The following is a 13043-nucleotide window of genomic DNA, read 5'->3' as shown; positions in this document are numbered from 1 at the left end:
TCCTCCGGCTAAACCATGGTGCTACCCTAGAGGGTGCTGTTGAGGCTACTGTAGCACTTCATTGCAAATAAGTGTATTTTAATGAGTTATTTGGTGACATGTTAATATATTTAGTATTGTTTTACCTAAAAGGATGTTTTATGAAAATCTTTAGGATGATCCTCCCCTTCCTCCACTGAAACACACAGTTTAGTAAAATATCTAAGAAATCAGCATAATCTGATACTAGAGTGTTTTCAACAAAGTTCTACTACCATCTGGATTAGCCCCTTATCCAAACATGAACACCTTTCCAGGTGATTTTTGAAGCTGAGATCCGCATTAGGGGAAACAGCGCTAGTGGCCGGAGAAGAGGAGCTCCAGCGTAGTGTTAAAAGAAATCATTGTACATACTCTGCTGTTTTGTCACACGTTCAATGATGTCTGACGGAAATAAAGCAGTGTTCGTTATTTGAAGTAACGTCTTTGTTGTTGTAATATCGCAAAAGGACTTGGCAGTTTTACCGCTACGGATGCCAACGTCAAATTATTGGTGACTTTTTTTTGCAATTTGGTGAAGCCTTAAGGGGTCTGGGGCACTGGGTGCTCTCCCTTTCCTATGAATAGGCCAATAGAAAGGTGTGATTACATCATAACCTCCATTTTCTCATGTATTGCTTTATCGGTCAGTCACACATCCAGACTCTGCTCAGCCAAATAGATTTTAATGCACTTTGAACTGATCACACATTTGACAAGATATTAGTCTACAGATGGTGCCTCTACTTGGTGAAACCTGTTACAGGGGAATGGAGGAAAGCTATACAAAACGTAATAGGAAATCCTTTCATTTGCATACATTAACAGTCATATAGAATAATGAGAACCTAGTGTAATGTTGCTTGTGCTGTGGCTGTTATTGCATTATAATGACTCACAGTCTGAAATATAATCACTACTCTTAAATGTAATATATTGTATTTTTTAGGTTTGAAACACTTAAAAAGTCATTTAAATTGCAATCCAATTAGGCCTACCAGTCTCAAACATCCCATTGGGTGACACAGTTGTAATTATTTGGGAAACGGTAACCGTACAGCGCTCTCAGAGTTTCCAAAGCAATTACGAATTAATTAAAACAAGATATCCTGACGAATTTGTGATGAGTGAACTTGAACTAAATATTCATTGTTGATGTGCTGCACCCATATCAATTTTAAAACCTTAATTAAGGTAAATTACTGTTAAATAATTCTAAATCATCACTTAATGACTTGACATGCCAGTACAATTGGAAGAAGTAAAAAAATACCTTGGGTAAACCACTCTACAAACAGACAACAGAGTTATGAATATTGTAAAAACAAAACGCAGACTCGCAAAGGAGAGCAACTGCACAAAGACCTTTCAAACTTTTCAAAGCAGGGAAACAGAAGTACAGAAGTACAGAACGGCTTGCTGATTGTCGACAGTGACACCAGCTGTGGTCACACATACAGCACATTAAGGTTATTTTGAAAGAGAGGTAAAGTAGCTAAATTAAATTAGACAAATCTAAAGAAAACACGGTAACACTTTACTTGACACCCAGCGTCATAACATGTTATGACACGGTCATAACCATGTCATAATGTGCTATAACAGCTGACATAACTTGTCATAACCTGTTATACTATGGTCATAACACTGTCATGACACATACAGTATATTTACACTTGTTGTGACACGTTTTTGAGTTATTTTATGGTTGTTTATGACACCTACATAAGAGTGTAAAAACCTGCAAAACCTGCCACAGTAGTTATTTTATGGCTGGTTATGACACCTATAAAACAGTGTCAAAACCCACAAAACCCACCACACAAGGCAAAACATTTCATTACAACATAACCTGAGTGACAACAGTATGTTTATGTTATATTTTTTATTGACCATGTAAAATGATAATTGTAATTGCACACACATTGATGTCAGACATTAATCTACCCCAATGCTCTGCTGTGGATGACTGGGAAGAATGCAGGAACAGATTTCAGGAGCAGGACAAGACACCCTCTTTTTGACTGATAACTGATATAAGGGCATGTACGTGATAGGCCTATCTGGCATATATGATGGTCATAATACTTCTTGACAATGTCATAAAGTGTTATTTTCTTAGTCCAAGTAAAGTGACACAGGGTGGTCATAACGCTTCTTGAAAATGTCATAAAGTATATTTTCTTAGCATAAGTAAAGTGACACAGGGTGGTCATAATGCTTATTGACAGTGTTATGACCATATTACGACAAGTTATGTCAGTTGTTATTTAAGTGATAATGCCCGATAAGTGGGTGTTTGGAGGATATATTGGCACGGGTGTTGTTAGGCCCGAGACTTCGTCTGGTACCAGCAAACCGTGCCAATATATCCTCCAGGCAATATCACTTTTATACAACGGGTTAACAAAATATTCAAATAAGGATTGACATATTTTCATTAAAAACTTTATTTTGATTAATTTATTCATACTATTTCATCCTTCCACAAGATATAGTCCCGACACAAATCTAGGGTTGCTACCAAAGCCGGCTGGTCATGTGTTCTATCAGTTCGGTTGCTAGAGACGCGACCCCGTCGTTAAGTCTTTTTGTTCGGTATCTATGGACGCGACCCAGTCGTTTGTTCTAAAAGTTCTATTGCCATACTGGCTGGCAATATTCTTATCCCTTGCTTGCCAGCTAGCCAACTACAGCTAACTTACAGTCACGTCAAATGTCAAAAATAATAGAACAGTTGCTGCATTTGCATTTGTTTAAGCTGTTTTCTAGTGACATTTATTTGGATACATCCATAACAGAGAGCTAATGAGGCGCAACTTCGCCTGGTATAGAAAATGTGCTCTCTCATCAGGACACTGTTGTCATTAAAACCCATGTCACATCGGACACTGTTGTCATTAAAACCCATGTCATGCCGGTTGCTAGAGACGGTATCTATAGAAAATGTGTTCTCTCGTTAGGACACTGTTGTTCAGAGGAGCTAGCCAACAACACAGCTAATACAATCATTTCATACACTGAAGCTTTAAAGACTGCAAACTAACTGCACTTCGTTTCGTTTGACCTTTTTTCATTTGACATTTCTTTGAATATTTCCATAAAAATGATGCCAGCTGATTCATGATTTCGACTGGCTGAGAAACGCTGCTTGTCTGTCTCGTCCCGACCCCTACACGTTCATTACTATAAGATAGCTGGAGATCGAATTTGAATATTGAAACAATGTTGCAAATGTCAGAGAGACAGACAGCAAGGTTTATACAAATCTCCACTGTTGAAAACTAAATGTTAGTCTAAAAGAAATGTGAGAGAATGTCTAAATGCTTTTTAATGTGGAGATCAAGTTTATCAAGTGCCTGGCTGGGCATATTAGACAGTGGATTGCGTAGTCAGATGGAACAGAGTAAATACGCATTTTAACGTCATAGATTTAGCCAGTGGTAACTTGTGGAACAGACACCGGCTGAAATGTGCTTTTAACCAATCAGCATTCAGGATTAAACCCACCCGTTGTACAAGACATATTATAAACTGGGTGGTTCGAGCCCTGAATGCTGATTGGCGGACAGCCATGGTATATTAGACCGTATAACACGGGTATGACAAAACATTTATTTTTACTGCTCTAATTACGTTGGTAACCAGTTTATAATAGCAATAAGGCACCTTGGGGGTTTGTGGTATATGGCCAATATACCACGGCTAAGGGCTGTGTCCAGGCACTCCGCAATGCGTTGTGCGTAAGAACAGCTCTTAGCCGTGGTATATTGGCCATATACCACACCCCCTCGTGCCTTATTGCTTAATTATAGCATGATTATAACGTGCCAAGACAATGGGTGTCACGTAAAGTGTTCCTGAAAACACAAGTTCGCATTTAAATGTTAGCAAACAACACAGGAAATGCTGTGGTCTGGCTAACAGTACCAGACAGGTCATTTTGTAGGCTGAGAGTGGCCTAAAAGAGCTGAACAACCACCACAGTACATTAGTCTAAGACTGCTACTACAACAGCAAATGCACTGAACAGGAAATAGTGAGACTAATTGACAGGAATAAACAGTGAAGCAAATCAGAGAAAATGTAAATAGTAAATAAACCGATGTACTGAGGACAACTCTCTGAATCATATCTCAAAGTATATTAGATGTGTATTCTCATCACTGAAATACCACAATTATTATGTTAATAAGAACAAATAAGATACCTACTTGGTAAAGAAGTGTTTGCTATTATTCACTAGATTTCTGTTTGATGTGTGCCTCACTCTCCTTCCTGTTTAGATAAGAGGGTTGGAGAGAGTGGTCAAGGGGCGGGGAAGGGGCTGGTGAAGGAGCTCTTTATTCATGCAGAGGACAAGAAGCTTCTCCAGACTCATTAAAACCCATGTCACGTTGTCTGGGAACACTCTTCACTCACTACACCCACACCCTCTGTGTGGCCTTTACTTTCCGGGCCCCAGTCTCGCCTGAGAGAGAGAAGCGTCGCTCTGCTCGCCAGCGCCAGCCAATGCACGGTTGTTTACACCATATAGAAGGTGAAGCAACAAGGAAGGCTGTCGTGACTGTTCTAGCTGTACACAGATCTGCTCTAGCTGTACACAGATCTGCTCTAGCTGTACACAGATCTGTTCCAGCTGTACACAGATCTAGTAGGCTGCCCTGCTGATTTGTCAAGGCACTGGTTACGTTTTAATACGGCCAGGGGAACTTTGGAGTTGGATCAATAGAAACTAACTCACCAGAAGGACTTCCTGGTCTCATTCTGTCATGGTGAGATAGCTGTTTACGTGCTCCTAATATCAGCTGAGCAATGAGACATCCCATCCTTGGACCTTAGCCATTCTCTTGACCACCAGCCCAAAATGGTTTCAATAAAATAAATGGAGGTCAAGACACCGGTCTGATAGCTAGAAAACTTTTCATTAACAAGAACAACAGCTTAGCAGCCTCCTTTAGAACTGAGGATGGGGATAAACACTGAAATATATGTTCTATAACAATAGTGGGGGAAAACAGTGCATACCTTTATTATATTCATATCATTTTGTTTATGGCTATCAAACCGCAGGGAAAACTGTTATACTACTACAAGTATATTTCCTTTCCCAAACATTGAAATAAAATGTCAGGGACTCTCGATTAGACTTCAACCTACAGTAATATGCCCTAACATGTGTCTCAAAGTAGCAGTTACATCTCAATCTATACCAGCAGCCCACAAATGTATAGCTAAAGCAACTCCAGTATTCCTAAGAGAGAGACAAGGCCTCCTTGGAAGCCCCCCCCCCCCCCCCCCCCACCACCAGAATGTGAAGTACAAAGTGAAAGTAAGGAACAAGTAGAAGGTGTGAGCTGAACAGGTGCCTCCTGCCTCCTGAGATATTCCACTGGCTCTTGCTGCATATCAATGACCGTTACAGAGCCTCGGGGCTGTCTGCACAGATATCCACCCAGCACAGCACAGCACAGGCACCGCCACCTTACTGCTTCAGGTTCAAACAGACGCCGTAAGACAGCAGCCGCCATTGATCTTCGCAAACTCTAAAGGTTCCATCATAAAGTGCTTTAATACGTTTGGGAGGTCACTTCCTAAGGATACTTTTTACATGCATAAAACATACACCATTGGAACTGCCCTAACTGCTGCAGTGTCCTGGAAAGTGTCCTTTTTCCTACCTCTGCATAGTGTTGAAATATACAGGTCAGTGAGGAGGTCATTTCAGTGATGTGTTCAGACATCTTTAGAACCATAGGTCTGGGGATAGCATGCAGAATGAAGGCTGTGCCACCGTAAATCTGCCAGCTGCCAACTAAACCAAGAAATGAACTGCTCAGGATCATCCACTGTGCTCTACAGTCTATCCGGCGCTTCATTGGCCCTGCAATGAATAAAATATAAGCAAGAACCAGGAGAGAGAGAAGGGGGGGCAGGGAGAGGGGGAGAGAGAGAGAGGGAGGAGAGGGGGGGGGGGGTTATTGGGATGGACTAAAACTGAAACTGAAACCTCGGGGAAAAAATAAATTACCTTATTCATACAAATGATTGAAACATTGTAACAATCACCACAACACTTTTTCTGAGAATTAGATCACAAGTGTTCAGTATCATTGTTATTGCATTAGATTCCCATATAATCATTTTCTATTAGGAACCAGAGAGACGAAAGTGCATCCAGACTTCTAATTTGTTTTCCCCCCCAGACAAGTCACATGAACAACATATTACTAAAGCTGTCACATGATGAAATACTGGAAATATATAGTGTATGTCTCCGTAAAAACAATCAGTGAGTGACAGCAGAAGATATACAGTGTTTTGGGGGGAGAGAAAGGGTGGATTGATCAATATTTCAATGCGGTCTGGAGACATTGTTTGAAAGGCAGGCTGAGGCTCCTCACAGAGAGAAGCCACTGTTTGTAGATGGCTCAATGGCAGAGAGGAGTGCCAGTATTGTTACCCACTCATCTACAGTGAAACAAGAATTGGATAAGGCCAGATTTAACCAACCAACCAAAGATTGTAAATCTTTAGTTTAACGAACATGAAGGTACATTCCATCTCTGAGGACAAAAATACATCGATAAAGCCCTACAGTGTCTTGTACAAAAATATCCATTATGACACTGATCTTCCCTAGTGTTACAGTAGGTAGTTAATTTAATCTCCATAATTTTATTCATAGTCTTTACACCTCCAGCCACAGGAACTGGTAACGTAGGAGCCAGTAACATATACAAGAAAAGGTCTCAGTCGAAGACAAGGGGCTGGCAGAGCATTTTGTGATTTGCTCATCATCTCAGCAGGGGAGTTAGTTGTCTGGCACATACACACACACACACACACACACACACACAGTCTTTTAGTGCTATTTATATATACTGAAAAAATATATAAACGCATCATGCAAAGTGTTGGTCCCATGATTCATGAGCTGAAATAAAAGATCCCAGACATTTTCCATACACAAAAAGCTTATTTATCTCTAATGTTGTTTACATCCCTGTTAGTGAGCATTTCTCATTTGCCAAGATAATCCATCTACCTGACAGGTGTGGCATATCAAGAAGCTGATTAAACAGCATGATCATTACACAGGTGCACCTTGTGCTGGGGACAACACAATGTCACAGATGTCTCAAGTTTTGAGGGAGCTTTCAATTGGCATACTGACTGCAGGATTGTCCACCAGGACTGTTGCCAGAGAATTGAATGTTCATTTCTCTACCATAAGGCGTCTACAACGTGTTTTATAGAATTTGGCAGTATGTCCAACCGGTCTCACAACCGCAGACCACATTTAACCACACCAGCCCAGGAACTCCACATCCAGCTTCTTTACCTGCAGGATCGTCTGATACCAGCCACCAAGACAGCTGATGAAACTGAGGAGTATTTCTGTCTGTAATAAAGCTCTTTTGTGGGGAAGAACTCATTCTGATTGGCTGGGCCTTGCTCCACAGTGCGTGGGCCAGTCTCCCAAGTGGGTGGGCATAAGCCCTCCCAGGCCGACCTATGGCTGCGCCCCTGCCCAGGCTTGTGAAATCCATAGATTAGGGCCTAATGAATTTAGTTCAATTGACTGATTTCCTTCTACGAACTGCAACTCAGTAAAATTGTTGAAATTTTTGCATGTTGCGTTTATATTTTTGTTCAGTATAGATGCTGCTAATTCAAACTCTATACTATATTATACAGCAATGTGTTTAAGCCATCAGATGCAATGTCACAGACTGTATGTGCATTCATTCTTTACAATAGATCAATTAAGAGTCCAGTCATTGCTCATGTTCTCCACACCAGGGAATGCACATACCAATGAGGTCAGAGAGTTAAACGAGACTGACATTGATCATCTTAATAAACAGGCAGGAATGTAAAAACAATGAAACGGGGACTCAATGCATGCATTCCGTGTATTGAGAGACGAATGGTTGCAAGAATTGACCCAGGGACTCAATACAGTGCATATGCATTCCGTGAATTGAGAGAATAATAGTTGCAAAAGTTCAGTAAGCATGATGTACAGAAGCACTGTTGCACATGACCTGTCCATCTAGTACAGTGAACATCGTGTTCTGAACAATTTCATATAAATGGATATTCCCAACTGGGAAACACGTTGGAGGAGAAAGGATCTCAAAGATCAATACCATATAACATAATGTACACCCTAACAATTTCTTCCCCCAAAACATCACACAAACAAAAATATTGTTTCCGGTGAAATTGATTTGTTGGACCTTGACAGTGTCAGTTGTCACATAAACACGTACAGACATACAGTACATGGGTCTATAATATAAGACTATCACTGCAATTGATCTGTGCCATTATCTATTTCATAAACAGGGTTGCCCTCTGCATAATGCACATTAGGGGTCACACACACGGGTGGTACCACGAAGGGGACAGTAGCATAATGGCCCTAGTCAAATACATAATGCCTTTTCAGTAGGGGTGGACAACAAGACAAGAGGGAGTATGCTTTCTGTTATAAATTTCAAAAGGGGACAACGGTCGCTAATGTTATTGGAAATCATAATGAATAATATGAAAGGTCAGTCATGCATGCAGGTATATTTCCATCCCAGTAGTAATGGTGACCAAAAAGCTTTTCAATCCCTCAAGGTCATCACTAACAATGTCTTACTGTATTTAAATTATTTGATTTCAACTAACTTATGTTTTAATTATTAAAACCGGTTGGACTGACCGCTCACTATCCTAGTTGGAAAACACCAAATACAGCAACTGTTTCAACCCCAACATGAATGGACAAACTAAGTTGTCTTAAAATCATCACATTTTATTTACTGAAGGCTATGCTACAGTATATAACCAACCTATAGTACTTGACTGTGATGTTTTCATGTTTACCCAATGTCACAAAAGGATTAGAAGCATGCCACATTCATCATAGCATTATGTTTAGTGTTTTTATATCATGTGGTTCTTAAGCACAAAATTGATTGGACTACCTATGCTTTATCGCTCTCAGTCATCCAGGAAGTGGCTTTGCCACCTCAATGCACATTATGCTATTCACACCGTGTGCTGCTGCTATACCATGGAAAAGCTAAACGCCTCCAGATCCAAAACATTTAAAGTACGCTGTGATTTCTGACTTGATCTTGTCAACTGACAAAGTGACATTTGATGGAGTACTCGGTTGGGTTTCTGCATGACTGGCAAGGTTCCGCCTGTGAGTTAGCTCCAGCTAGGATCACTGTGAGGCCAATCCTTAGAGAACAGCTCAGGATCATAGATAGCCTAGCAGTAACTATAGATCTGAAAGCAAAGCTGAAGCTCAAGATGTTTGTATGCCATTTGATGACAGTTGATTTCCTAGATCCAGCTCTCAGATCTCGTGAAGCGGACCTCAGCAGAGAGACGCCAGGTTGGTTTAAAGATCTGTCCACAGAGATACGAACCAGTCAGGGTCCACAGTTATACTTGAGCAGAAATAACACACCTGGCGGTCACTTAACATGTGAGTTGATAAATTATGATAAATAATTAACAATAGATGATGAACCATCTCTAAGCCATAAAGCATGATAAACCATATTTTCACCAGGTAAGGGGCGGGCATGGGTCCACTGGTACACTCTGCCTTAAAGGGACCTTACACAGATTACACTTCCACATCAGCAATCATAAAATATGCACTCCAAAATGGCAGTCACCTCCTCCTCTTTCTCACATATACTGTATGCCTCAATCATTTTGAATTCTGTTGAATAAAGATGTGTGAAAACACTTTGACAGTCCTTCCATCTGTCAGTCTGTACACAGATGTACTCCATGTACTGTACTCTGTACTCAACTGTGTCGTTAATGAGCTCTGGTTTAAAAGAGGTGCTCCATCTTCCTCTGAGGCAGAGCAGGGGGTGTGGGAGGAGTGAGGCCACTCACAGATGTAGCCTCCTTTTCATAGCTTCCCCACATTTTGGTGAACATGTGCAGGCTAACTCCCACTCTCTTAGGTGTAAGCTTTCTGAGAGACCGTGGAGAGATAGCAAATGGCTCAACATACACTACAGGACCAAAAGTATGTAGACACCTGCTCTGACACCTGTTGAACATCTCATTCCAAAATCATGGGCATTAATATGGAGCTGGTCCCCCCTTTACTGCTATAACAACCTCCATTCTTCTGGAAAGCTTTTCCACTAGATGTTGGAACATTGCTGCGGGGACTTGCTTCCATTCAGCCACAAGAGCATTAGTGACGTTGGGTACTGATGTTGGGCGATTAGGCCAGGCACGCAGTCCAATGTATCCCAAAGTTGTTCGATGGGGTTGATGTCATGGCTCTGTGCAGGCCAGTCAAGTTCTTCCACACCAATCTCAACAAACCATTTCTGTATGGACCTCGCTTTGTGCATGCGGGCATTGTCATGATAAAACAGGAAAGGGCCTTCCCCAAACTGTTCCTACAAATTTGGAAGCACAGAATTGTCTAGAATGTCATTGAATGCTGTAGCATTAAGATTTCCCTTCACTGGAAATAAGGGGCCTAACCCGAACCATGAAAAACAGCCCCAGACCATTATTCCTCCTCCACCAAACTTTACAGTTGGCATTATGCATTGGGGCAGGTAGCGCGCTCCTGGCATCCGCCAAACCCAGATTCATCCATCGGACTGCCAGATAGAGAAGCGTGGTTCATCACTTCAGAGAATGAATTTCCACTGCTCCAGAGTCCAATGGAGGCTTTACACCACTCCAGCCGACGCTTGGCATTGCGCATGGTGATCTTAGGCTTCTGTGCGGCTGCTCAGCCATGGAAACCCCTTTCATGAAGCTCCCGACAAACATGTATTATGCAGACGTTGCTTCCAGAGGCAGTTTGGAACTCGGTAGTGAGTGTTTCAAGTGGGGACAGACGATTTTTACGCAATACTCGCTCAGCACTCGGCGGTTCCGTTCTGTGAGCTTGTGTGGCCTACCACTTCGCGGCTGAGCCGTTGTTCCTCTTAGACGTTTCCACTTCACAATAACAGCACTTACAGTTGACTGGGGCAGCTCCATTAGGGCAGACATTTGATGAACTGACTTGTTGGAAAGATGGCATCCTATGACAGTGCCACGTTGAAAGTCACTGAACTCTTCAGTAAGGCCATTCTACTGCCAATGCTTGTCTATGGAGATCACATGGCTGTGTACTCGATTTTATACACTTGTCAGCAATGGGTGTGGCTGAAATAGCCAAATCCACTAATTTTAAGGGGTGTCCAAATACTTTTGTATATATAGTGTATATAACGCTCAAGTAATCTTTCAAGCCATCAATATAGTAGGCTAGTGGTTTTCGGTTAAAATAAGCTGACCACAGCCTCTGAATTCCAGGATTTAAAAAAAATGCCCAGAAAACTGGCTTCTACAGAGATTGGCCTTACTAAGTACAGAGAAAATACCATTATCCTAATGGATACTCTTGATGAAAACAAATAGTCTCTTCTTAGGGTACTAAATAGACAAAGTATACACAGAGGAAAAATATGAGGTGAGGTAAACTGACAGATAATCACACACACACGCACAACCTTGAGCAGGAGTAATGAAAGGAAATAGGAAATATAACATTTTTGAGACTGCACAAAAAGCGCTATGTGTTGCCATTTGGATTGGCAGCAGATGTGCTTTCCCTATAATTACTGATAGCACTGTGATAGGAAGGACTTTGTCTTAAAAGAGCAGCACAAATTGAATGCCAACAGTATGTCTATGACAGCAAAAGGCCAAAACCGTGTCTTTGCACCTCCTCTATAGGGAACAGGGTGACTGCAATTCATACGAATATATGGCTATATCATGCATCCACCTGTTGTATTGTGAACGTGAACATTGAAGACTGGTCAAAGAGTGAGGCTGCTCGAGTCTTAAAACAAATGTGCCTCTCAAAGAGAATAATTTCCTCCTCATTGTCTATGCAGCGAAACAACCCAGCCTAATCCATTTCAAACACACTTGGTTTTAGAGAAATGTCCATAAGGATTAGCTTTTTCAAACATGCTCCAGTAAGCCTAACGAAGAAGAAAGATTGGTCACACAGAGCACTCCAAACAGAGTATGACATTACCATGCCCCTGGATGATACCCCTCATGCTGCATACTAGCCTGCCATTTTCAGGAGGAAATAATACTGCCAACAATGTAATCCATTAAAGCCCAGGCCTACTGCCTGTCAGAAGCAGAAACTCAGACATAATAACATGGCATCTATGATGTTTTGGTGCAATATGACATTTAAAGCATTACATACATAAGCCTACACTTGGATTAAATTGAAGTTGAATAAAATCCTATATTTGAGGTATGCTGCATCATTGGACAATCACAATACACACACCCTTCCAAAGACATCTTTGTGAATATTCTGTTACACAATTCCCGACATAATTGTTGAATTTTAGAAATTTGAACATCTGTGCCATGAGACAAATGTAGCTATAATTGAGGCCGATAGCTTTCACATTTACAATTAGTTCAAGGTCATGGTATATTCAAGGAAATCCTTAGGTCTACTCTTATATCGCATCGGTGTTAACAATCTATCGTGTATGTGCAGGAACAACTTCTGCATTTCACTAGTGCAGATTCTCTTCACGCCTACACGGTCGGCTCCCAACCCAAGTTAGTGTGTGGGAGCTGTCCAGTGATACGGGGTGCTGAATGACTCCTACACACGTAACAGCAGAAGCCATAAGAAGTGGCTCTTTGCGACAGCGCTCAGCAGAAATCACGCCATGAAAAGAGAATAATGAATTCCAACATTCTGATAAAGCTGGTAGCCTACATAAAATAACGTTTGCAATCGTGTCGCTCTATCGAATGCCCAAGAGTTGTCATCTCTGTAAAATAACAACCAGCAGCCCCTCTAGTGGCCTTGTAGGAGATGTGGAGTAAGCAAGCACACTAAAATGATTGCACCTACAAAGTCAAGACAATCTGACTGGTGCTTGTGTGCTTGTTGTATAGTGGGCTTAGCGATTTATAACCAGGTGGCATTGTTA

At 41.4% G+C, this 13043-nt stretch overlaps 1 protein-coding gene across 4 annotated transcripts in view; it reads right to left on the bottom strand.

Moving 5' to 3' along the window:
• The window catches only part of ntrk3a (neurotrophic tyrosine kinase, receptor, type 3a), a 256450-nt gene that overhangs the window by 241447 nt on the left and 1960 nt on the right, over positions 1–13043 (bottom strand). The gene's annotated exons all lie outside the window — the stretch shown is intronic.

Source organism: Salvelinus alpinus, chromosome 9, assembly GCF_045679555.1.
Source record: "Salvelinus alpinus chromosome 9, SLU_Salpinus.1, whole genome shotgun sequence".
Lineage (NCBI taxonomy): Eukaryota > Metazoa > Chordata > Actinopteri > Salmoniformes > Salmonidae > Salvelinus > Salvelinus alpinus.
This window is presented reverse-complemented; position numbering and strand designations above follow the sequence as displayed.